At 40.1% G+C, this 25,108-nt stretch overlaps 1 protein-coding gene across 3 annotated transcripts in view; it reads left to right on the top strand.

The window, feature by feature from the left end:
* The first annotated feature begins 8,167 nt into the window (after positions 1-8,167).
* ANKRD46 (ankyrin repeat domain 46) overlaps positions 8,168-25,108 on the top strand; it is a 32,002-nt gene continuing 15,061 nt past the window's right edge. Inside the window, exon 1 of one of the 3 annotated variants that reach the window (XM_066379241.1) lies at positions 8,168-8,296. The gene's annotated coding sequence lies outside the window, so the exon portion shown is untranslated. Of the gene's footprint in view, positions 8,297-8,679; positions 8,759-25,108 lie in introns of those variants that run through there. The other 2 variants (XM_066379244.1, XM_066379243.1) reach the window with 2 other exon arrangements.

Raw genomic sequence — 25,108 nt, 5'->3', positions numbered from 1 at the left:
CCAGTGATCCTATTTCTGGGAATATAACCTAAGAAACCCAAAACACTAATTTAAAAGAATATATGCATTATTTACAACAGCCAAGATTTGGAAGCAGCACAAGTGCCCATCAGTAGATGAGTGGGGAAAAAAAGCTGTGGTACATTTACACAATGGAATACTACTCAGTCATAAAAAAGAAGTAAATCTTACCTTTTGCAACAACATGGATGGACCTGGAGATTATTACGCTAAGTGAATTAAACCAGTCAGAGAAAAACAAATACCATATAATCTCACTTATATATGGAATTTAATAAACAAAATAAAATGACGAGCAAAATAGAAATGGATACATGGAACAGACTGACAGCTGTCAGAGGGGTGGGGAGTTAGGAGACTGGATGAAAGAAGATGAGGGAATTAGCCAAAAAACATATATACATAACTCACAGACACAGACAGTTGTGTCTATGGGAAAGGGGGTGGGGCTCGGTGGAGGTGAGCGAAGATGGGAAACGGGCACAGGAAGAGACTTGACTGGGGGTGGAGGGCGCACGGTGCAGTGAGCAGATGATGTTTTATTGAGTTGTACACTTGAAACTGTGTGGTTTTGCGAACCAATGTCACCTCAATAAATTCAATTTAAAAAATAAAAAGTAAGTAAAAATATACCCTAAATGAATGGTGGCCACCATATTAGGAAATACAGTTAAAAAATAAGGTAGCTCTAACTAAGGTAGTAATAGAGAAAAAAAAGTTCAAGATTTATCAGGTAAAGAAAAGGGAACACTATAAAAAATGTGAATAGGAAGAAAGTATGTGTGTACGTATTGTTAGTCCTTTGCAAGTGCCTCTGGGTGGTTTTCCCCTTTCCCTTTCCACATCTCTTTTCCTGTTTCAAAGTTAAAGCTGGTGACATGTAATCTGAGGATCACAATGAAGATCGGCTGAGACCTTAGTGAATTAACTGGAGGAAAATCCTAAAACCTTACAGCCCTATCGCAAATTCCCTTACCTGTCACTTGAAAAAAAAATCCCATTGGATTACTGACAAAACAAAAACACAAAAAGCAACTAAATCCATTTGTTTTTTTAGTGGACCTTGTCAGCTTGGAAGATAGACATGTAAAATACTTTTTTCAGGGTGTTTTTTTTAAAATGATCATTTATAAGTCTTCTCATTCTGTTTACCCTAAAACAAAGGCACAGATTAAGAGTAATTTATGTTACTTTCCCACTTTTTTTCCCCCATAAAAATGTCAAAAGTTTCCGTACTTGTCAGTCGGGAGTGTTAAAATCAAAAGATGGATTAGTCCAGTTGTATTTGCAGAAAACAGTTGTCCGAGTGGAGTAGCTTCTGGCTTTGTCCTGACTTGGGCATCACAATTTGGGAAAGGTGGAAATGAAACCATGAGGTCAGTGTTTTGAGCGGAGAGCAGAACTGAGGCAAGTTCTGACAAAGGTCCCTTCCTGGGGTATCATTTCAAGACTGAGAAGGAGCTCTGCTTTGCTTCTGTCTGAAAAATCAGACAGAAGGCGTTTGTTTTGAGACAGCATGAGAGAGAGTTCAGCTCACTCTAAGCCTAACATTTCAGTTCTGTCTGAGTCTCTGCAGTGAACTAAGTGCCCCTCTAGGGTTGAAGAGAACATGTGAACCACACAGGTGGCAGGAACTGTCCAAGCTGCTCATTATCTGCACCAAGCAGACACCCCAGGGCCTTTTGGGATCAGCATGAGCTCTTCTTTAACTTCTCCTTTACCAGACTTAACAAATCCTAAACTAGCAGGGTCTCTAAAAAATGAGACTTGAAGGGTTAGAAAAGAAACTTATAACCAGAAAGGAACTTTAAGAAGGCAAGGTTAGCCTGGACTGTACGCTTCCCCATAATATCTCCTGTTGCCTTTCCTTGTCTGCTTCTGCGGAAGTGTACAGATCTATTGACTTCCAAAGTTTCTGATTCTTGTTTTGAAGTATAAAATAAATGATCACAGACGTGAACATCATCATTTCTTATGTACCCTAAGGGTTTTTATTGATTCTTTCAATAATATGCAGCAGTGTTCTTTGGGAGATCATTTTCTGAACACGTTGGAACCCAAGTTCTCACATAGTCCACATAGTCCTCCATTCTAAGTAAAATATTACTTTCACCAGGCTAATAGCTTCTGTCAGTGATTTTGACATCTGGTGGTCACAGGCATATCTTCTCACCAAAGAGCCTCTGTAACCCAGGTGCCCAGAGACTGTGGAATGAAAATAGTCTGATTTAGGTGTAACTGCTCACAAACTGTTAGCCTGGGAAGGAAGCTCAGAAGTGATGCATGAAGTTTTTCTACTATTCTCTTTAAATACTCAAAAGCATTTAAGTTCCACAAAAAATGAGAGGCATGATGGTGGAATGGAAGATGATTTCCCTAATTTGAATTCGTAGCTTGCTCCTGCTTTGAGTTAGCAAAGTGAATCTCAGCAAGTTACCTAACTATATGGCCCTTAGTTTTCTCATTTGCAAAATGAGTTATAAAGCTCATGTATGTACTGGGTTTTTGTGTGTGTGTCACCTGGTTAAGTTGGTACTATGTTTCTCAGAGTCCCTCACCTGTATGGTTCCAGTTTAGAATTAGCCCACAAAGAACCTTGCATGAGAAGTGGGAGACAGTGAAATATAGAGAAGAAAGTTTTTAGCAATAGGTGATTTTAAAGGCTCTTAGCATAAGTAACTTCATTTAACTTCTCTTTTGTTTTAAACTCTAATTAACCTCAGAACTTACTGAGGTTTAAAACTCCCTACTCCTGGCCTTGCCAAATTGCAGAGGTGTCAGGGGTAGGTCGTAAATCCTAGAATGTTTAGGAATGTTTTTATTAAGTATGCGAAACATTTATCACTACTGTTATTATCTTCAAAAGCTCATAGCCTTAGTGTGTAGAAATACTTTTCCTTTTTAATGGATCCTATAAATGTTGTAACAAGACAGTAAAATTTAATGAGCTTGTTAGTGACATTAATGAACATGATTTATTGCTTTTATACCGTGCCTTGTTGAGCTTCCCCCCTCCTTCCTACCCCAACCAGTGTGTGATTTTGTCTTTAAAAACTGGCCCCAAACTGTGTTCGGGTCGCATGACTTGAAATGACTTAGGTCTCCATGCAGTTGCCAGCTTTAAAATAAAGACTCCTTAATTCGGCTACTTAATTGGTGTGGCAAAACGTGTGTTTCTCGCTGTTCTGATACAACAACAGAGCAAGGGAGTAGCATTACCTTCTGAAGGTCCTTTCAGAAGGATGCAGTGACGTGCAAACGTGAGATGCCCCCAGTTTCCAGCTGGTCCTCACCCCCTGCTCCCCATACTCAGTTCTTCTTGCTTGCTGGCCCTGCTGACCAACAGAGCCCAGGCCTGCCACCAGTTGCTTGCTAGGGGACTCACAGGGCAGCAATGACATGGAGGCAATAGCTTGCTTACACCTATCCAAGAGCTCTTCCTTAGTGGTTCCACCTTAGTGGCCCCCTAGCCAGGCTTGGCTTCCCTGAATTCTCAGGCAGACTGGCTTGTGACTTATTATCTTATACTCCAACACCCACTTCCAAACCTTCACTTTCTGGACTCCTCCTGCAATTGTGTGGTGTGGAATGCCCATAATAAATCTGTTAGGATGGAACACAGCTGTTCTTCTCCCCTAACTGAACCCAACCTCTCACTAGTCACCTTTAAAGGCTTTGCAAAGCAATGCAGTTGCTTCAACCTTTGCAAAAGCTGTTCCCTTACTAATGATCGGTTACTTAACTTTTGGAATGGAATGTTAGTCGGGGTTAGTCACTATATACATTATTTTGTCTAATATATGTGTGAAAATCTCTGTGGTTCTGGCATAGATGGGTAAGTGCAAAGAAAAAACAACAAATGGGAGTCGCAAGGAGGAGTCAAGCTGTTTTCTTTGCAGGGATCCAGATGTTTTCTTACAACACCACAAATTCAAGGCACTCTGAGATGTTTACTTTGCAGTTAACAAAGGGAAGAGATCCCTTCCTGACAGTTTTACTTGAATGTTTAATTGCTAGTTGTGCTGTATGCTGGAGGAAAATGTGATCCTCTAAGTCTTTACATTTTTTCTTAGTTTTGCAAATATAATGCCTGACACACATACATACTTCATTTCCCCTCCCTCCTCCCTGGTGGTTTTAACTGTTTAAACTGTTGGAGAACTGAACCGATCTAACTCTGGTGTAGATAAATATATGCTACTTGTCTCATACTCTGTGACGTACTTATTTAATGGTTATGTCTTGAGGTCCTCGGTGTTGTTAAAACACAAACAAAACCCACCTGATTCACACGAGCACTGGGTGAGATGGGACACCTGCAGGAACCCTTCCCGAGCATGTCTCCCTCTGATGGTCATTCATTAATATTACAAAAAACCAAAATGCCTTCTGGAATATAACTAGAGCCCCAAAACAAGAAGAAATGCCTCTTCCTTTGAAGGTACAATACGTTTTTAAAGCACCTTCCCATTCCAACACATCTCTTTTCTACAGAGACAACTGGTTACACCGAGATAATTGCCAGATCATTTTGAGTCTCTTCTAAGCATTTAATTATGTTTTGGGAAGTTTTTCTGCATTTTCTGAACATATATAACCAAAACCCTTCTTTTCCTTAGATATAAGAAAACCTCCCAAAAGAAAACTGTACCCCAACCAATGTTTTCTGTTATCCATGCATTCATTCATTTAGTTGTATCTAACACAGTGGTTTTCAACCCTGGCTGTGCACTAGAATTCCCTTAGATGCTTTGAAAAATATGGATACTGGGCCTGACCTGGGGTGGTGCAGTGGATAAAGCGTCGACCTGGAAATGCTGAGGTCGCCGGTTCGAAACCCTGGGCTTGCCTGGTCAAGGCACATACGGGAGTTGATGCTTCCAGCTCCTCCCCTCTTCTCTCTCTCTCTCTCTCTGTCTCTCCTCTCTCTCTCTCTCCCTCTCCTCTCTAAAATGAATAAATAAAAAATTTAAAAAAATTTTTAAAAAAATATAGAAATTGTATAACAAAAACACTGAAAACATAAAATATATATATAAAAAAAGAAAAATATGGATACTGGGCCAATTATACTTCACACAAGTCTGATTTGGTCTCGACTAGTGGCTTGGTGTTGGTATTTTTAACCTCCTGTGGTGATTGTAATGTGCTGCCGTGGTTGAGAACTACAAGCACCTACTATGTGGCATCCACTGTGGTAAGTGCTGAGGATTTAATGGAAGGGATACAACTGGCTGCACTGACCTTCTGACATCACCATTCTGTCCACACATACTGTCCCTTCTGTTTGGAACACTTCCCTTGTTCATTGCTTAATTAACTCTTCATCTTCTGTGTCTCAGATGTCTCCCTTATTCAGAGACATTGCTGTTCTTCCATTTAAATTAGGTCCCATATTTTGGGACATTATTTGCCCTCCTAGCATTTCTCCTCTTTTTTTTTTTAAACACATGTCCCAGTTGTAATTACAGGTATTTCTTCCCATTGGAACTCTCATAATCAGAACTCAGGACAAAATAGATTTTGGTAATGAGGAAAAAGAGTGACATTTATCTGAAGGGAATGGAGTTTAAGCTTCAGGGTCCTTGTGGTAGATTAAATAACAACCCCTCAAAGATTCTAATCTCTAATCACATGTTCTAATCTCCAGAACTAGTGACTGTGTTACCTTACATAGTAAAAGGACTTTGCAGATGTGATTAACTTAAAGACCTTGAGATGGAAGACAATATTCTGGTTTATTCAGGTATGTCCAGTGTAATCCAAGGATCTGTTTGAGGGTCAAAGAGAAGATGCAAGGAAAAAAGCAGAGGTCAGAGAGAAAAAAGATGCTACACTGCCGGTTTTGAAGATAGAGGAAGGGGTCCTGTGCCGCAGCCTGCTCGGGAAGTGGAGACCTGAGTGGGGGCGACAGAGGATTAATGAAAACACAAAGACATAGATAGAGTTTGGGCCAGGTGGGACATTGTGCTCTGATGGAGACACAACGACCCCGAGAGCCTGTGGTAGCACTGTGTGCTTGCTGCCCTGCTTCTGGCATCAATACCATGAACAGCCTTCAAGTAGTTTTAGTGACCTTGCCCTGCCAGGTCACTCAAGGCCGAGCAGGGCCCTTCCTCTGCTCTCAGTTGTATGTAGGCTGGACCCATTCAGATGCAATGGCTCTCTATAGTCCTCTGCCAAGGAGTGGGGGCAGATTTCTAGAAGGCAAAGAAATGGATTCTCCTGACAGGCCCCAGAAGGAATATAGCACTGCTTACACTTTGGTTTGATCCTAGTGAAACTAATTTTGGACTTCTGACCTCCTGAACTGTAAGGAAGTAATTAGTGTTGCTTTCAGTCTGAAAGTTTGTGATACTTTGTTCTGGTGACACTAGGGAACTAATACATCCTCCCTTTGTATAGGCCCCTTCCAAGATCTTGGGAGAGACTCTGAAAGTTTGTTCACACACTCCAGTGTTTCTCTAAAGCTTGCAGAATTAAAATATTTTTACTATAATTGATTAAGTTTGCTGTCTCTGCACTTAGATTTCCCAAGGCTTTCTTTTCCTTTGGTTGAGTAGCATGGAATGACTACACACATTTTTGGGCTCTTGCTCAGCATATATGCAGCTGGGGATACTTTGGTTTGCATTTAATAAGATAAATTTCTTTAAAAAAATTTTTTTTTAATTTATTGATTTTAAAGAGAGAGGAAGGGAGTGAGACAAGAACATTGATCTGTTCCTGTATGTGCTCTGATCAGGAATTATACCCACAACCTTAGCATTTCAGGATGATGCTCTAGCCAACTAAGCTATCTGGCCAAAGCTAGTGGGATAAGTTTCTGTGGTTCATGGTCACTTGCATGCAGTGCTAAGTTAAGAACGGATCGTGCCTGACCAGGTGGTGGCGCAGTGGATAGAGAGTCAGACTGGGACACAGAGGACCCAGGTTCAAAACCCCAAGGTTGCCAACTTGGGCATGGGCTTTTCTGGTTTGAGCCCAAGGTCGCTAGCTTGAGCAAGGGGTCACTCGGTCTGCTATAGTCCCCTGGTCAAGGCACATATGAGAAAGTAATCAATGAACAACTAAGGTGCCTCAATGAAGAATTGATGCTTCTCATCTCTCCCTTTCCTGTCTGTCTCTCTCTTTCTCTCTCTCTCTCACACACACATACACACACACAAAGAGCAAATCACTTGAACACTAGGGAAAGGTTGAAATTCTTGGCTGATTTGACATCATTTATGGGCATCAATGAAAATATTATAAAGTTAATGACACAACCACAAGGAAGACATCCATGACAAATTGGTTAATAAGTATCATCAATTCGAAGAGTATTTAATATTTGTGACTAATTTGTGATTTGTTACTGCAAAAGAAAATGTGAAATGCCGTGAAATCTTAAAATTTTTATATGAAAGAAATTTGATAGAGGTTTTCTCAATTCAGTAATAATCCTAGGGAGTTAATGACATTTCCAAGAACAAACTGTTTTGACTGAGAAAGAGCCCTTGAATGGGTGGGCAGGAGACACCCTAAGGGTGGCTTGGCTGAACAAGTGTGCCAGAATTCAGAGATGGGATAACCATTGTGCAGAGGAAGTCTTGGCGGTAGGACCGGAGTTGGTAAACTAAAAGAAAAAATACATTTTCAGTAAATCAACTTCTTACCACCCCACCACCCATATTTTAGTTTTGGCAGTACACATGTATGTTGCATTTAGTCTGGGAATCCTAAAAGGGGTGTAAATATTCAAACCATTTTAGAAAAAAAACCCAAAACTCTGAGTCATATTTTACAGTTAGAACACTCTAGTCACTCATTGCCATTAATAATAGATCTATTTGGGTTATAGAGAAGACTTACCTAGCGGCCAGCAACTATTAATTGATGCCTATAGCTCTTTGGAAGACTGTCCTTGCCTCTGAAGCCTTCATTTAACTGAGGGGTTGGGATGCCTATTTAGAAATGGACTTGAAAATTGCCAAATGCTCCCAGACTCAGATCGGAGAAAACACTTTTAGATTGTCTTGCCCTTCTCCTATGCCACAGTTTTGGTACTTGGCCTAATTCAGAGAAGGCTGACTCTTGAGTGTTTCTTCAGAGCCGGCCGAGCCGCCGTGCGGGCTTCCCGCCTCTAGGGGGCGCGTTGGCCGCCGCAGCGTGAGGCCGCTCTGGCCAGACCGGGCTCCGCTCGTTTCTGTGGCCGGCCTCTCACCTCCGCCAGCCGACGCCTTCGCCGCCGGGACGCTGCGGCAGCTGTCACCTCTGCTCCGCGGAGTTGCAGGTACCTGGGTAGGGGCCCCTGGGTCGCCACAGGGTGGAAGCCGCTGACACCTACCCCGCCAACCCTGAAGTGCCGGAGAGACGCGGCCCGGGGCCTGGCCGAGGGGCCTGAGGAGCGAGGCCGCCCGGGCTCCCCGCACCTACTCGGCGGCCGGAGGGGGCTGGACAGGCCCTGGCGGGCCCGGGGTCCGAGCTTCTCCCCGAGGGCCGGGGAAGGCCTGCGGGTTCTTGTTCGCGCCTGCGGGGGAGGCCGTGGTTGTCCGCGGGAGGGTGGTCCGTGGTTGTCCGGCCCGCGGCGGGGCTCGCTCGCGGTGAGCCCGGAGGTTTGAGGTCCGAGCCGAGCCCTGGCCGGACTCCGGTCATCAGGCCTGGGCCACACGTGTGCTTTTGCCGCGTTAGCACGGACAGTACGCGGTCGGCTATTAGGAGCCCGCAGCCTGGCGTGCGCAGAAGCTGCTGACATGTAAGTGAATTGTCCAGAATGGCACCTGGCCCTGGGGCGCCGTGTTAGAAACAGCCTTTGCCCCTCGATTAACGAGAAATGCTGAGAAGCAGGTTGTTTACCACCACCCCCCACCCCAGATTTTCCAACACGGTGCTCTGCCTCGAAAAAAAGATACTTTTATTCATTAAAACGCTCCCAGTGTTCAGAATATGAAGATATTGAGGTAAAATATATACCATTGAATAGTTACACTTCTCATTTCCTAAAAAATAATGGTGGTACCAGGAGCTCCTAGCTTAAACAGGTATTTGTTATTTATTAGAGCCACATTGTCTAGTACAGTGGCTTCGACCACATACAACTATTTACATTTTAAATGTAAGGTGCATTAATAACTGCAATATTGGTTCTCAGCATTCTGGTGTGCTAGTATTTAGTGCTGTTTTAAAGTACTTTTTAAAAAGATTTTATTTATTTTCGAGAGGAGAAAGGGGGGAGGGAGAGAGAGAGAAAGAAGGGGGGAGGAGCAGAAAGCATCAACTCGCATATGTGCCTTGACCAGGCAAGCCCAGGGTTTTGAACCGATGACCTCAGGATTCCAGGTTGACACTTTATCCACTGCCCCACCACAGGTCATGGTGAAGTATTTATATTTTTGATTATACAGTGTGTCCGTAAAGTCATGGTGCACTTTTGACCAGTCACAGGAAAGCGACAAAAGATGATAGAAATGTGAAATCACCAAATAAAAGGAAAACCCTCCCAGTTTCTGTAGGATGATGTGGCAGCATGTGCGCATGCGCTGATGATGACATAACACCGTGTATACAGCGGAGCAGCCCATGGCCATGCCAGTCGAGATATGGACGGTACAGAGGAAAGTTCAGTGTGTTCTGTGGCTCGCTAAATTCGAATCCGTGACCAAAGTGCAACGTGAATATCAGCGCGTTTATAAGGAAGCGCCACCACATAGGAATAACATTACTTGGTGGGATAAGCAGTTGAAGGAAACTGGCAGTTTGGTGGAGAAACCCCGTTCTGGTAGGCCATCGGTCAGTGACGAGTCTGTAGAGGCTATATGGGATAGCTACCTAAGGAGCCCTAAAAAATCTGCGTGAGCCCACATCGAACTGCACTGAATAGGTATGAAACTGGGAGAGTTTTCCTTTTATTTGGTGCAGATTTCACATTTCTGTTGTCTTTTGTTGCTTCCCTGTGACCGGTCAAAAGTGCACCATGACTTTACGGACACACTGTATATCTTTGTATAGTTTTTTGGCTATTTTTTTTTTTTTTTTTTTACAAACCTTTAAGTATTTATGTCTTGGGATACAGGGAGGGAATTATATGTTCTGTTACAACTTTCAAATTGAATTAATGGTACATTTGTTTTTTTAAAGTATTCTGTATATCCATGATCTCAAAAGTATTAAGACAATTGTTAAAGCAAATCTTTTATTACAAAAATAATTCTAACTATATTCAGAGACTTTCCAAATAAGCAAAATATGAAATTGACAGTATTGAAATTGATTCAGGTACCCTGATGAAATTAAGAGATGACAAATTGGAAATGTTTTCTTTGACACAGTCTAGCTCATTATCAATAAGATTTCAGTTTCTGCAAATATAAAGAAGTAATTAAAAGGAAAGTGTTCTCAAAGAAGAGATGACACAATTTGAAGATAAAGGAGTTGGTAATTATATTAGCATTATATTGCCTCTTGTTAATATAGGGAGATTTTTCAGCATCTGGAAAAATTTACCAAAAATATGCTAGCAACTCATTTACAATGCTTTATTTTCTATTTTTTGTGGTTATTTCAATTTTCTTTATTTTCATGTGGTTTATTTTTATATAATATTTTGCTTTATTTTTCTGCCAATTTATATTAGGATGATGGTATATGTTTATCTCATTTTTATGTTTATATTTTTATTGGATGTTCTGAAATGTTGCTAACACTTTAATTTGAGATGTACTGAACACTTAATTTTACTTGTTAAAACATCAATTCTGAATTTTAAAAAATAGCTACCATTAATGCTATTATTACATAAAATAAGTATTGAAATATCCATGCTGTCATTTTGCTTTAATGTTGTCTTTCTACTAGTACATACCTGTTATAGAAGGAGTGACAAATATTGGTTTATCATTTCTAAATATTTATAATTTCTACTTCTTGAACATTAAAAGGCACTCAAGAAGTAGACATATGATCATGATTTCTCTTTAAATGTGATGTTAGTGTTATTGGTGTCCCGTTTTGGGCCATACATTTTTGTTTAGGTATATTCTTTGGCCGATTTCAAAAAGTGTCTTCATGCCTGTTGTTGCCATTTAGGCATTAATGTCAACTTCCATGCTCCATTGAAAAACATATTTGAATGCATTTTATATTTAGACCATACATTCATTTAACTAAAAAGTATGGATGGAGCACTTAATATATATAATTGACACTATTAGACTCTGTGGATTGTGTTGAACAAGACAAACAAGCTCCAGCCCTCAAAGAACTTACATTCAAAGGGGGGAGATATATAGTAAATGATTAATCAAGTAAACAAGAAAATTCTAGATGATGATAAGAACCAAGATGAATTAAACCAATGATGTGAGAAGTAACTTGTGGGGATAAGTACATTTGAGCTGATACCTGAGTGCTGGGAATGAGCCAGTTGAGTCAAGATCTGTCCAGGAGAAATACATTCCAGTAGAAGGAAGAGTAAGTACCAAGACCCTGAGGCAGGGAAGAGCTAAAGGGAACTTATAGGAGGCTAGAAGGACTAGAGTAGAGAGAACAGGAAGTGGGGATGGTTCAAGATGAAATCAGGTAGGCAGAAGCAAAATCATTCACAGTTTTGTAGACCATGGCAAGGATTTTAATGTTATTATTTTTTTAATGCAAGGGGCTGCCATTGACTTATTTAAATCAGGGGAATGACATGAAGTGATTTGTGGTTTTAGAAGATTGTTCTGTGTGGTGAAATTGTACAGAGGGAAAAGAAGAAGTGGAGAATGGTTAGGAGTTTATTATAGTAGGCTCAGTAAGAGGTCATCTGTGGACCATTGGAGCCCCTGAAAAGTTCTTAGCTTCAATGTGATGTTCCAAAAGCATGAGGTGGAGGTAGCCAGTAAGAATGAGACTGAGAGACCATTAGGAAAGCAATAGAAAACTATGGAAAACAGGGGTCCCCAAACTTTTTACACAGGGGACCAGTTCCCTGTCCCTCAGACTGTTGGAGGGCCAGACTATAAAAAAAACTATGAACGAATCCCTATGCACACTGCACATATCTTATTTTAAAGTAAAAAAACAAAACGGGAACAAATACAATATTTAAAATAAAGAACAAGTAAATTTAAATCAACAAACTGACCAGTATTTCAATGGGAACTATGGGCCTGCTTTTGGCTAATGAGATGGTCAATGTGCTCCTCTCACTGACCACCAATGAAAGAGGTGCCCTTTCCGGAAGTGCGGCGGGGCCGGATGAACAGCCTCAGGGGGCTGCATGCGGCCCGCAGGCCGTAGTTTGGGGACCCCTGATGTAAAAGGTTGTATGTTAGAGCCAGAATTAGGAGTGGAGGCGGTGTGAACGGAAAGGAAAAAGAATTTGAGAGACAGTGAAGAATGAAGAGTTGACAGGACTTTGTGTCTCATGCAGTATCAGGAGAAAAGGCATCAGGGATGATGATGACTAGAAGCTGGGGTTACTAGAGAGTTGTTAGTACATACTATCGACAGAAATTTGGAGTACTGTCTTTGTTGGGGTGTAGTTATGGGGTGTTGGATTTTAGATATGATGTAGAGGTGAAGATGCCCAGATGGGACTGTTCATAGAATTGCCCTGTGTATTCATGTGCCAATGTACAGTTACTGTTACTGTCTCTTTGGATTTCTCTGCTTGCTCATTCTGTCCTTGCGGAGCACCATACTCTTTTAAGAGTTCTTCTTATTATAACCCCTGATCTCCTACAGGGCAGAATTCAATTTATTCATTGATACTAAGATGTAGAGATCCTTTACCCTAAATTCAGACTCATATTTTTAAGGGATACTTTTACTTGGAAACTAGGAGAAAAAAAAACAACTAGCATCTCATATTTGTTTCTTGCATTATAGTTTTCAAAGTTCTTCATATAAAAAACAAAGCAGATAAGGCAGATATATTATCCCAGCTTTTCAAATGAGGAAACTTAGGTTCTTAGAGATGGCCTACTCAAGACTGTACCCTAGAAATTGGCAGAGTCAGGACCCAAGATGCGAATCGTTGGTATCTGGTCCTCAGTGCCTGTCCTAAAGAATAATTCCTGATAAATTTACAGAGCACAGATCTCTTGATTCAAGTCTAAGTCTGCCTTCACTTTATAGCTTATGAGCATCCAACCGGTTATTTTTCTTAGCTTCATCCTTGTCTAGATTGAGGGGAAATGGTACCTTTGGGTTAGCTCAGGGGTAGTCAACCTTTTTATAGCTACTGCCCACTTTTGTATCTCTGTTAGTAGTAAAATTTTCTAACCGCCCACCGATTCCACAGTAATGGTGATTTATAAAGTAGGGAAGTAACTTTACTTTATAAAATTTATAAAGCAGAGTTACAGCAAGTTAAAGCATATAATAATAATTACTTACCAAGTACTTTATGTCAGATTTTCGCTGTTTGGCAGAATAAATCTTTATAAAACAACTTACTATAGTTAAATCTGTCTTTTTATTTATACTTTGGTTGCTCCGCTACCGCCCACCATGAAAGCTGAATGCCCACTAGTGGGCGGTAGGGACCAGGTTGACTCCCACTGGGTTAGCAGAACCCTGACACTGAGATTTGATCCAGTTCTCAATTCCTTCTGAAAGTTTTTAGTCTTTTCTCCAATTCATAATCCCCTCAGGTCTTCCTCTCTGACGGTGTACTTGTGGTCATTGTCCTTTTATATTATAATTCCTTGTCCTCTGGATAGGAAAGGCGTTTTCTTCCTTGGTGGAGGTGGGAGTGTCATCTGCCTAAACATTGGCAGGAACCAGAAGCTGGCTGGAGAGAGTTAGGGAAAATTGTGTGGACAGGTGTCTTTCCCCTGTGACCAAAAGGGCGCTAAAGGAGAGGTTGAGAAATATAGATAGGAGACATTTCATAAGATGTGAGGGAGTGGACAAGGTGGGAGAGCCAGAGCTAGCTGTTGGAATGGGGAGTTACTGTTAATATTGGGTGTAGAAACAAGTTCCGAAGGGCAAAATCCAGGTAAGGGTGACTGAAATGAATGAAGTAGAGATAAAGATATTTGACAGTGAGAAGTATGAGGAACTCTTGGGTTAATCATTTTTCATGTGATAAATTACATACACGGAGCCATCCAATAAGATATAATGAAGCCTGACCAGGCGGTGGCGCAGTGGATAGAGCGTCAGACTGGGATGTGGAAGACCCAGGTTCAAGACCCCAAGGTCGCCAGCTTGAGCGTGGGCTCATCTGGTTTGAGCAAAAATTCACCAGCTTGGACCCAAGGTCGCTGGCTCAAGCAAGGGGTTACTCGGTCTACTGAAGGCCTATGGTCAAGGCACATATGAGAAAGCAATCAATGAACAACTAAGGTGTTGCAACGAAAAACTAATGATTGATGCTTCTCATCTCTCTGTTCCTGTCTGTCTGTCCCTGTCTATCCCTCACTCTGACTCTCTCTCTGTCTCTGTAAAAAAATAAAATAAATAAAAATAATTAAAAAAGAAAAGATATAATGAAAAACTCAAATTTGGACCAGTGAAGACAGAAGGAAAGTGATATGAAAAATCAGTGTATTTGGTAAAAACTATTTTAGATTTGTTTTCGTATCACTGGGAAGAACATGCTGAAATATCAGTGGTACGTTTAATAGTTACTTTGCACTTAAAAATTTGTCTTTAATTTGTTTTTATTTATTTATTTTTTTCTTATATTTTTCCAAAGTGAGAAGCAGGGGGAGGTAGACAGACAGACTCCCATATGCACCTGACTGGGATCCACCCGACTTGCTCAACAGGGAGCAATGCTCTGCCCATCTCGGCCATTGCTCTACTGCAATCGGAGCCATCCAGCGCCTGAGGCAGAGGCCATGCAGCCATCCTCAGCGCCCGGGCCAACTTCGCTCCCATGGAACCTTGGCTGCGGGAGGGGAAGAGAGAGACAGAGAGGAAGGAGGGGGGGGGGGTGAAGAAGCAGATGGACATTTCTCCTGTGTGCCCTGGCTGGGAATCGAACCCGGACTTCCACATGCTGGGCCAACGCTCTACCATTGAGCCAACCTGCCAGGGTCTTTAATTTGTTTTTGTGTCTGTTTCTGTACTTCTCTGCCATTTAAGATGCTAAACATTCCATAATCCTAGATCGTTGTCCCAAATACAAAGCTTGTAAATTCTGATAATGTAATTTATTTATCTAAATATAAGAAATTTATTCTCTCACCTATTGTTTGAAGACAGTGAAGTCATTATCTTTTGATAGCATTTTAAAGAACTTTTTTTCTTATTGATTAATGTCACTCCATTAAATTTAATTTTCTAAATGAAATTATTTTAAAAAACTGTTTTCCTATTATAACTATTTTTGCTTGACATAGTAGGATTTTCTTCAGTACAAGAACAAAAGTTTAAAGTAGCAGTTATTCAAACTTAAAAAAAAACCACACCACTCTTCCTAACAGTTTTATAGTACATCATGCTCCTATTGACAGGTCATCTAGAAAAAAAATTATATTTAGACATTTACCATATTATTCCCAATCTCTTTGGTATTTGTCATGGAACAGATAACAAAATTGAGGCATGTGCCACATAACAACATTTTGATCAACAACAGATAGCATGTTTGATGGGGGCCATATAACATTACAGTCTAGCTAAAAATTTTCTGTTGTCTAGAGAGTGATATCATAGCTGGCTGTTGTAACATCATAGTGGAGCACACTATTCATGTGCGTGTGCTGATGCCGATGTAAACCTATTGTACTGCTAGTCATATAAAAGTACAGCACATACAATTATGAGCAGTACATACTAGTTGATAATGATAATAAATGACTTTTACTGGTTTACAGTATACTTATAAAAGTTTGCTGTAAAACAGTTAGTCTGACATCAGACTCATACACCGAATGTTATCACATCTCTTGACTTCATTATTTTCTTTTATGCTGGATTTAATCTCATGTTGTACATGCTGTACGCACTTGTAGCCTAAGAACAACAGACTATACCCGATAGCCTAGGTGTGTAGTGAGCTGTATCAGTGTTTTTCAAATGCCAGTCCACAAACCAGTGGTTGAAGACTGCTGGGCTATAGTGTCTAGGTTTGTGTATGTGCACCCTATTTGCACAATGATGAAATTGCCTAATGATGCATTTCTCAGAATATATCTCAGTCATAAGTAGCACATGACTGTGTTAAATAGTTTTGAGAGTAAGGACCAGAAAGAAAATAAGTTTGTATTTGCTAAAACCAGCAAACAATTTTAATGGACTGTGTTAAGGAAAAAATATATATATATACTGTTGAGAAACCATTTCCTGGAAAACAGCAAATCTGAGAGAGCTGTGTAGCTGTTAAAACTTCAGATCCGGCCCTGGCCGGTTGGCTCAGTGGTAGAGCGTCGGCCTGGCATGCAGGAGTCCCGGGTTCGATTCCCGGCCGGGGCACACAGGAGAGGCGCCCATCTGCTTCTCCACTCCTCCCCCTCTCCTTCCTCTCTGTCTCTCTCTTCCCCTCCCGCAGCCGAGGCTCCATTGGAGCAGAGTTGGTCTGGGCGCTGGGGATGGCTCTGTGACCTCTGCCCCAGGGGCGCTAGAATGGCTCTGGTTGCAACAGAGCGATGCCCCAGATGGGCAGAGCATCGCCCCCTGGTGGGCGTGCCGGGTGGATCCCAGTCGGGCGCATGCGGGAGTCTGTCTGACTGCCTCCCCATTTCCAGCTTCGGAGAGGTGCAGGAAAGAGGAAAAAGGAAAAAAAATTTTTAGGAAAAAAACCCCAACAACTTTAGATCCCTAGTTACTAACCACTCTTCTCTGTTGGTTGTAATGACCGGTAGGTCTCTGAGCAGTCAGTTAAAAATAGCTTCATTAAGAATTTGCCAGCCCCTATTCCCATTTCTGAAAGATTCCCTAAAATTCCCAGTACATAGATATAAATTGAGCCAACTGACCCATCTACCATTTTGATAGAGAGGCAGCCATGGCCAGCTGGCTCAGTGGATAGGGTGTTGGCTCAGCCTATATAGATGTTCCAGGTTTGATTCCCGGTCAGAACACACAAGAGAAGCAGCTATCTTCCCTTTCTCTCCCTCTTTCCCTTCTCTCTCTCTATCCCTTCCACAGCCAGTGGCTTGATTGGCTTCATTGGTTCCTGCTTGTGCCCCAGGCAGTGAGGATAGCTCAGTTGGTCAGTTCTGAGCATGTCAGCCTCAGGCACTAAAAATAGTTCTGTTGATTAGAGCATTGGCCAAAGATGAGGGTTGCTGGGTGGATCCTGGTCAAGCGCATACTGAAGTCTGTCTCACTATCTCCCCTCCTCTCACTTAAAAAAAAAAAAAAAATAGGAGAGAGGCTGTGTGGGGATCAGATCTCAATCAGAAAGAGGAGTCTTTTAATTCAGTGCCCTCCCCTCAGAACTATTGTACTTAAGCTATCAGGATTGCTGATTCAGCTCTGCTTTAGAAATTGGCATTTCCCACTTCTTGCCCCACATCTTAGGCTCCTAAGTGACAGCAGGAGGAAAGTTACAGCCAAAAAATACAGTTTCTGCCTGTAATCCTCTACTGATTTTTATTCCCCTAAATTGGGCTAGAAAACTGAGGGGGGGAAATCCACATTTCTCTTTCTTGAATCTAGAGTCATTTCTAAGCATATAACTCCCTGCTTTCCTTTTCCTGGGTATCAAAAGATGCTTTTGCCAAATAGGTTACCCCAGTCTAAAGGGAGTATAACAGGAAAAGACTACAGATACCACCCTTAAAGCCTCAGATCCTCCTCAGCTCTCTTAGACTCTTTACTTGCTTCCTACCAAAGGTCTCCTTCTTAATTCTTATATCCAGTGGGAAGAAAGAGGAAATTTCTAACACCTCATATGGTGGTCCTTTTGTGACTATACATAAACATGCTATTTTTAAAGGCTGTTTGGTTAAGTTGGTTTCTTAGTCCTATCTTCAGTCTTTTTTCTTTTTAATCTGTCCTTGTTTACCAGGGTCTCCTGATGGAATGAATAGGGTAGGATGTGAGTCTAATAATAACAATTTGTAAGGAGTTCTTGAATTTTGAGAGTCCACCTATGCCATAACTAAATATCATGGAGCTCTAGACTAGGGTGATTTGCATAACTCCACATGAAATCAGACCACGCATCAAAGAAGGCTATTAGATCTTCTCTGAGGCTGTACAGGGGGCGCCCTCGTCTGCCCTGTGTCACTAGAATGGATGTTTTGTATGAACAATGCAGTACATCTTACACCATGAATCATGAATATGGCTACAACCTTGGGGATGAGAGGTAGTGTATAAAGTAGCATATAAAGTTACAGCCTCTCTGGTTCTCAGTATCCTTCTCTAATAAAAGAAGGAGACTGGGTGAGATAATCCTAGATGACCATTTCAGCTCTGAAATTTCATGGAAATATTTAAGTTTCTCCTAGGAGCACAATCTTGTGCCTTCAGACTTCAGGCAAAATCTGCTTTAAATTTTGTGGACTTTTTAGAAAATAAGGAATAATTTTAAAAAGTTGTAGTCTCTATATTTTTAAATAACACTGAATTAATGAATAAGCAAGAATGCTGTTTTCATAAAACTTTAATTCTGTGTAAATGAAATCTGCTAAGGTGGGTTCAGTGAGGTTTAGCTTTCAGAATAGGCCTGCAATCATGTTTATGCTATTTGCTTGGCAAATTTTTTTTAAGGGACATTTGACTTAATCAAACTCTGAATTTTCAAAAATTCAGAATTAGTAAAAATTATAAGAAGTAACTGAAATGAAAGAGAAACTTCAGAGGTGCTCTTTCTGCTTTATACCCGTACTAGAGGCTACAGTTGCACTTAAAGCCCCGGTAGACCACCGGGTGGCACCATTAGGCTGTATCAATAAAAAGCTGCTGTAGCTAGAAAAAACTTCTTTAAAAAAGTCAAATAACTTTTTACAGAAATACTCTGTGTGCATGAAAGACTTAAGATTGAGCTCCCAGTGCTTAGTTAATATCTTTATTATAAACTGTATAAACTGGAAATTTCCAGTGGAAGGAAGTCCCTTGCTAAGAATTTTAAACATAGTAAAATTACACAGTAAAGATTTTGGAAAATATCGAAAGGTATTACAGTAAAATAAAATATCCCAGATGACCAATATTTCCTTTGTGAACAATTAATTTTTATTTCTTTTAAGCCAATATCTTCCTAAAACTTGAATTGTAACTAAGTTTTAATAATGTTAAAAAATAAAGTAATATAAACATTACGGGAAAATCATGTTAGAAATTCTTGTTTGGTGTTTTTTGATATCCTGATGGGGAAAGAAAATTTGCGGCAAATGTTTTCCCACTATTCTAATGAGTAAGGAGAATAGTGAGTCCAGGAATTTAGTCATGTCCTATAAAGTAGAAAACATTTCCAAATATTTTATTATTGTTTTCTCACACTTTTAAATTTTGTGTCATGTGACATGATTGCAAAGAGTTAATTCAGACTTAATGAGCTAAACTGATGTTTCCTGTAAAGTAAGAAACATTTCCAGATATTGATTGTTTTTCCACAGTAAGGAGTTAATTCATAATTTGTGGACTAGAACTAATGTTGCTCTTTATGTAATCTTTGATGGAAAAGTTTTCTAAACTGATTTATTATATAAAAAAGAATCTTAAAAAAACAAACTTAGTGACAACTCTTTCACCCATAAAATGAGGACAATGGTAGTACTTACCTTGCACAGTTTTTATGAGGATAATAACCTAATAAATGTTAAGTATTATGTATCTCAGATGTTGCTAAGCAGTTGTTTTCATAGTAATAGCAAATATACAAACAAATCTTTTTTTCCTTTTTATTAAGCTTTGATCCCTAAGAACCGCTACTAATATGTGATTAGCCTACTTTTAATTATTGTATGAACTTAAAAATAATGAACTGGCCTTCCTTAAAGTAGTATTCTGTAATTTACACATTTCACGTTAACCTCACCTTTACTGCATTTATAAAGTTGGCAATGAAGAAATCCCAAAGTTAAGAATTTTAGACTCAGTCAAATTAGACTAAACTGTTGGAAATAAGACAGAATGAGAATTCTCCACAAATTTAGAAATAAAGTAAAAATATATCTGTCCATGGTAGAGCCAGATCTATTTTAAAATTATTCTTACTGAACATCTAGTAATTATTTTTGAGCCTTAGAAGTATAATCTGGAAGGGTCTACTTACATATATTCTTCCTTTTTCCAATGTTATTCATAGTACTGGGATATCCTAAATAGATAGTATTCTCAGTTCCTTTTTAAATTTACTTAGTACCATGCTTTCAGAAAGAGGCCTACCTTTGTCCTGCGTTAAGAACTCCAAGTAAATAAATATTCACATATTTTGTCTTTATTTCCAATAGACAAAAGTTAAAAATTGGAATCCTAGCCATATGACCTATGAGAATTTACTTCCCAAGCCCTTCTAAGACAGCCTTCCATAAAGTAAACACAGATCCTTAATCCAGCTGAGTTTAAGATGAACTGTAAACTAGAATCTTGGAAGGTTTTTAGTGAGCAGAACAAGCATTGCATTAAGATGGCTGTCCCAGTGAAATGATTTGCAAATAAAGAAATGAGATGACTGGTTCCATAGCTATACATTATAGTCAGATCTATCTGTATTTTTCCGAAGCCAGAAACGGGGAGGCAGTCAGACAGACTCCTGCATGCGCCCTACCGGGATCCACCCGGTACGCCCACCAGGGGGCGATGCTCTGCCCATCCGGGGCGTCGCTCTGCCGCAATCAGAGCCATTGTAGTGCCTGAGGCAGAGGCCATAGAGCCATCCTCAGCACTGGGCCAACTTTGCTCCAATGGAGCCTCGGCTGCGGGAGGGGAAGAGAGAGAGAGGACAGAGAGGGGGAAGGGTGGAGAAGCAGATGGGCGCTTCTTCTGTGTGCCCTGGCTGGGAATCGAACCCAGGACTCCTGCACGCCAGGCCGATGCTCTACCACTGGGCAAACCGGCCAGGGCTTTGTTTCATATCTTTTAAATACATTGTCTGCGAACCCATTATGATACTCAAAGTTTTATAAAAAAATATTGTTTTATTATTCTCTTAGATTGTGTTTTGATTGGCTTAAAATGTCAATGAATTTAAATCCTTATAAAAGGAAAAATACAGGGCAAATTCTCTTTTAATGTACTAAGGAAATCAATAAGAAAATTATGGTACATACTTGCAGTAGAAGACAACCATTACAAATTATATAGAAGACTGGTAACATGGAAGGATGTTCACAATATAGTAAGTAAAAAGTTTAACATTACTGTACATAGTATGAATTAAGCCTATATGTTCATAACAGAGAAAATATGTTAGAGACCATAGCACCAAAATATTAATAATGGTTAATTCTAGTTGGTAGGATTAAGGTAACTTTTATTTTTGTCTCTTTGTTCATATTTATTTTTTTTAAAGATTTATCATGAACTGTAGAACTAGTCATAAGAAAAATGTTACTTTAAAATCCTTTTTCAATGAACTTAATTGAGTGTACATTCAACAAAGATTCACTGGGTTTTCCTATGTCTACATTTCAAGAAACAATGTGCCAGGTACTTTGTAGTCTCTCAGGATACAGATGATAGATCAGATCAGACCATTTACCAACTAAAGACATGGTCTGGCAGGAAGTTTTGCAAACAATTTTGAATAAGTAACAAAGCTTTAATAACTGTCTAGAGGCCACATGACAATTTGGAAATATTTGAAACTAAATTTGAAGCCCCCTCTGCCACTTACAACAGGCTTGCCTTAGACTCATTAATGTCTCTGAGCCTTGAAAATTATTAAGACCACTCTATTAGACAAATATAGCTGCTGAAGGTAAGCAGACTGAATAAATATTATATATTATTAATGTTTTGGGAAGGATTTTAATTGTTAAGATTCTTACTTGTTCACAGCTAGATTTCTTATAAATCAGGCTTTTTCCTTGCCTAATTAATATTGTGGATCTGCACAGTACTTAGGTTTTAAGAACAGTAATTTTATTTTAATTTTTTTATATATTTTTTAAATTTATTCATTTTAGAGAGGAGAGGGAAAGACAGAGAGAGAGAGAGAGAGAGAGAGGAGAGACAGAGAGAGAGAAGGGGGGGAGGAGCTGGAAGCATCAACTCCCATATGTGCCTTGACCAGGCAAGCCCAGGGTTTTGAACCGGCGACCTCAGCATTTCCAAGTCGATGCTTTATCCACTGCGCCACCACAGGTCAGGCAAGAACAATAATTTTAAAGTGCTAGCAGTTAGGATTTAATGACTTTGTTGAAGGTTTTTGTTTGTATTATGGTTCTTTGAGGTTATTTTATATTTTAAAGTAACTATTCTTTTAAGTGAGTAAGAATTAACTAAGTGAGGTAGAGAGAATCCAGATTTTGGGGTTCCATTTACTATATATCATTCTCACTTGGTTTTAGTACTGTACTTTTATCCTTACATTACAAAATATAGGCAATAGGTGTGATAATGTATCTCTTCAGATATGCCATATGTGTTTCTTGCATTTTGCTGAAGTGTCTGGCATTTTGATCTCTGATTAAAGTTGCTATATAAGCATAATGTAGTCAGTCCATTTGAACTAGGAATTCTTTTCTAGTGACCTTTCAAAATGAAAAATAAATCAACACATTATATATGGTTGGTGATATTGGATATGAAAGACCAATTTAAAGTTACTATACAAGAAGTATATGTTACCTGACCTGTGGTGGCATAGTGGGTAAAGCATCAACCTGGAACGCTGAAGTTGATGGTTCAAAACCCTGGGCTTGCCCAGTCAAGGCACATACAGCAAGCAACTACGAGTTGATGCTTCCTGCTTTTCCTCCTACCTCCCCCTAAAAATCAATAAAAAAAATTTTTTTTAAGTATATGTTAACATAGAACATGTTCTTTCCATTAGTTTTTAACCATCAAGAATACTCTCTTGGCCCTGGCCAGTTGGCTCACTTGGTAGAGTGTTGGCCAGGCATGTGGAAGTCCTGAGTTCGATTCCCAGTCAGGGCACACAGGAAAAGCGACCATCTGTTTCTCTACCCATCCCCTCTCCTTCCCCCCCTACCCCCAGCCACGGCTCATTTGAGCAAGTTGGTCCTCAAGCACTAAAATAGCTGGATTGCCAGATGGGCAGAGCAGTGCTCCATAGGTGACTTGCCAGGTGGATCCCTGTCAGGGCAGGTGTGGGAGTCTTTCTCTCTGCCTCCTACCTCTCACTTAGTAATCATAATAATAAAAGAATACTCAAAGTTGTGCAGATTGACCTCAGATTAACATAAAAAATATATAAAAGAAAAGGAACATTAACAAGAACTTCCCATCAAGTCAATGATTTACAAGCTTCCACCAAGATCTCCTTATTGTTTTTGTTATTTGGATTGAGACAGCATTATTTAGTGTTAGGAGTTCTTGTAACTGAGTTCTGGCTGACTGCCTTGTCCCAAAGGATGAATGACTCCATCCCTGTGAAGTTTTTCAGGTAGTGCCACAGCGCACGGGGTTAGGAGTTTTAAATGCTGGGCTGCACCAGCCTTATAAGACCTGACCATCAAAGTCTTGCTTTTAACAATCCCAGCAAGTCAGCCTTTGAAACAGTCAGTGGACACTGTCCTTAGGAACCAAACCATAACGAACAAGCAGAGAACTTTCTGGGGCTTGTTGATCCCTACTGTTAACTGTTCTTGGGGTTTTCCCTTTGCCAAGAACTAGTTCTCTTTTTCTTCCCTGGAGGTCTTTACTACCCACTAGAGGTCGCCCACTGTTAGAAACTGCTATGTAATCAGTAGATCAATGTTCTTTGCAAGCTGTCTTCAGTACAGTAAAGGACTGGTCCCCAAGAGCTGTGTTCAGTCTTGGGAGGGTAGTGATTGTTATTTTTGAGTGATGAAGTCATACAATTAGTAAGTAGCTGAAATGAGTTTCAAACCCAGGCTCTCCATCTCTGGATACGTTCTGGATGGAGTAGCCACACTCTTTTAACAGCCTCTGGCAATAGAACAACTGCTTCTACAGAGTCCCACACACCTAAAAGTAACCCCTCTCAGGACAGTTGGACTGTATCATGTCTCCTTCTGGCATTCCCCACCTCTAAAAGCAAACTTCAATATTGTTAGCTTGCACATCCATTCACAGGGGGAACAGACTTCCCTCTGTGAATCTTGAAAGTTGCTAGTTCACTGCTCATACTCACACATTAGTGCCTCTAACTCTACTTTTGGAATGGTTTCTGTTATTCCCTCTGATAAAATCAGAGTATCCACCTGAGCCCCTCCAAATGCTTGGTCCTATGAGCTCTTCCATAGATAACTTTCCTGGTTCCTTGAGGCATTCAGACAGATCATTCATTCTTTTTTTTTTGTATGGGGAAGATAGGCACCTTCAGAACTCAATTTTTTTAAAAAAAAATTTTATTTATTGATTTTTAGAGAGAGGAAGGGGAAGGGAGAGACAGAGAGATATCAGTTTTGTTGTTCCACTTATTTATTCATTGTTTAATTCTTATATAGGCCCTGACTGAGGAATCAAACCCACAACCTTGGCATATTGGGACGAAGCTCTAACCAACTGAGCTACCTGGCCAGGTCCATCAATAATCTTTTTGTCAAAATCTTTAGACTACCATACAACCCAGCAGTTGCACTTGTGCTTATATGCCCAGAGAAATGAAGACTTATGTTCACATAAAAATGTGTACCTGAATGTTTAGAAGCTTTAACATAACAACCAAAACCTGGAGACAGCCAGATGTCCTTCCATAGGTAATAATTAAACAAAGTGTGGTACATACATCTTTACCATGGAATAATACTCAGCAATAAAAAAAGAAACAAACTATTGAAAGAGGCAACCTGGATGGATATCAAGAGAATTATGTTGAATGAAAAAATAAAAAGCAATTCCCAAAAGTTATATAATGTATGGTTCCATTTATGTAATATATTTGAAATGACAGTATTATAAAATGGAAGACAGAGTAGTGGTTCCAGGGGACAGTTTGGGTGGGGGCAGGAGGGAAATAGGTGTGGCTGTAAAAGGGCAATGTAAGAGATCTTTGTGGTGACAAAAACCTCCTCTATCTATCTTGACTGTATCAGTGTCAGCATCCTGGCTGTGATATTGTACT

This window comes from Saccopteryx leptura, chromosome 3 (genome assembly GCF_036850995.1).
Source record: "Saccopteryx leptura isolate mSacLep1 chromosome 3, mSacLep1_pri_phased_curated, whole genome shotgun sequence".
NCBI classification, from domain to species: Eukaryota; Metazoa; Chordata; class Mammalia; order Chiroptera; family Emballonuridae; genus Saccopteryx; species Saccopteryx leptura.
The sequence above is the reverse complement of the archived record's forward strand: the minus strand, read 5'-3'. Positions and strand labels throughout refer to the sequence as shown.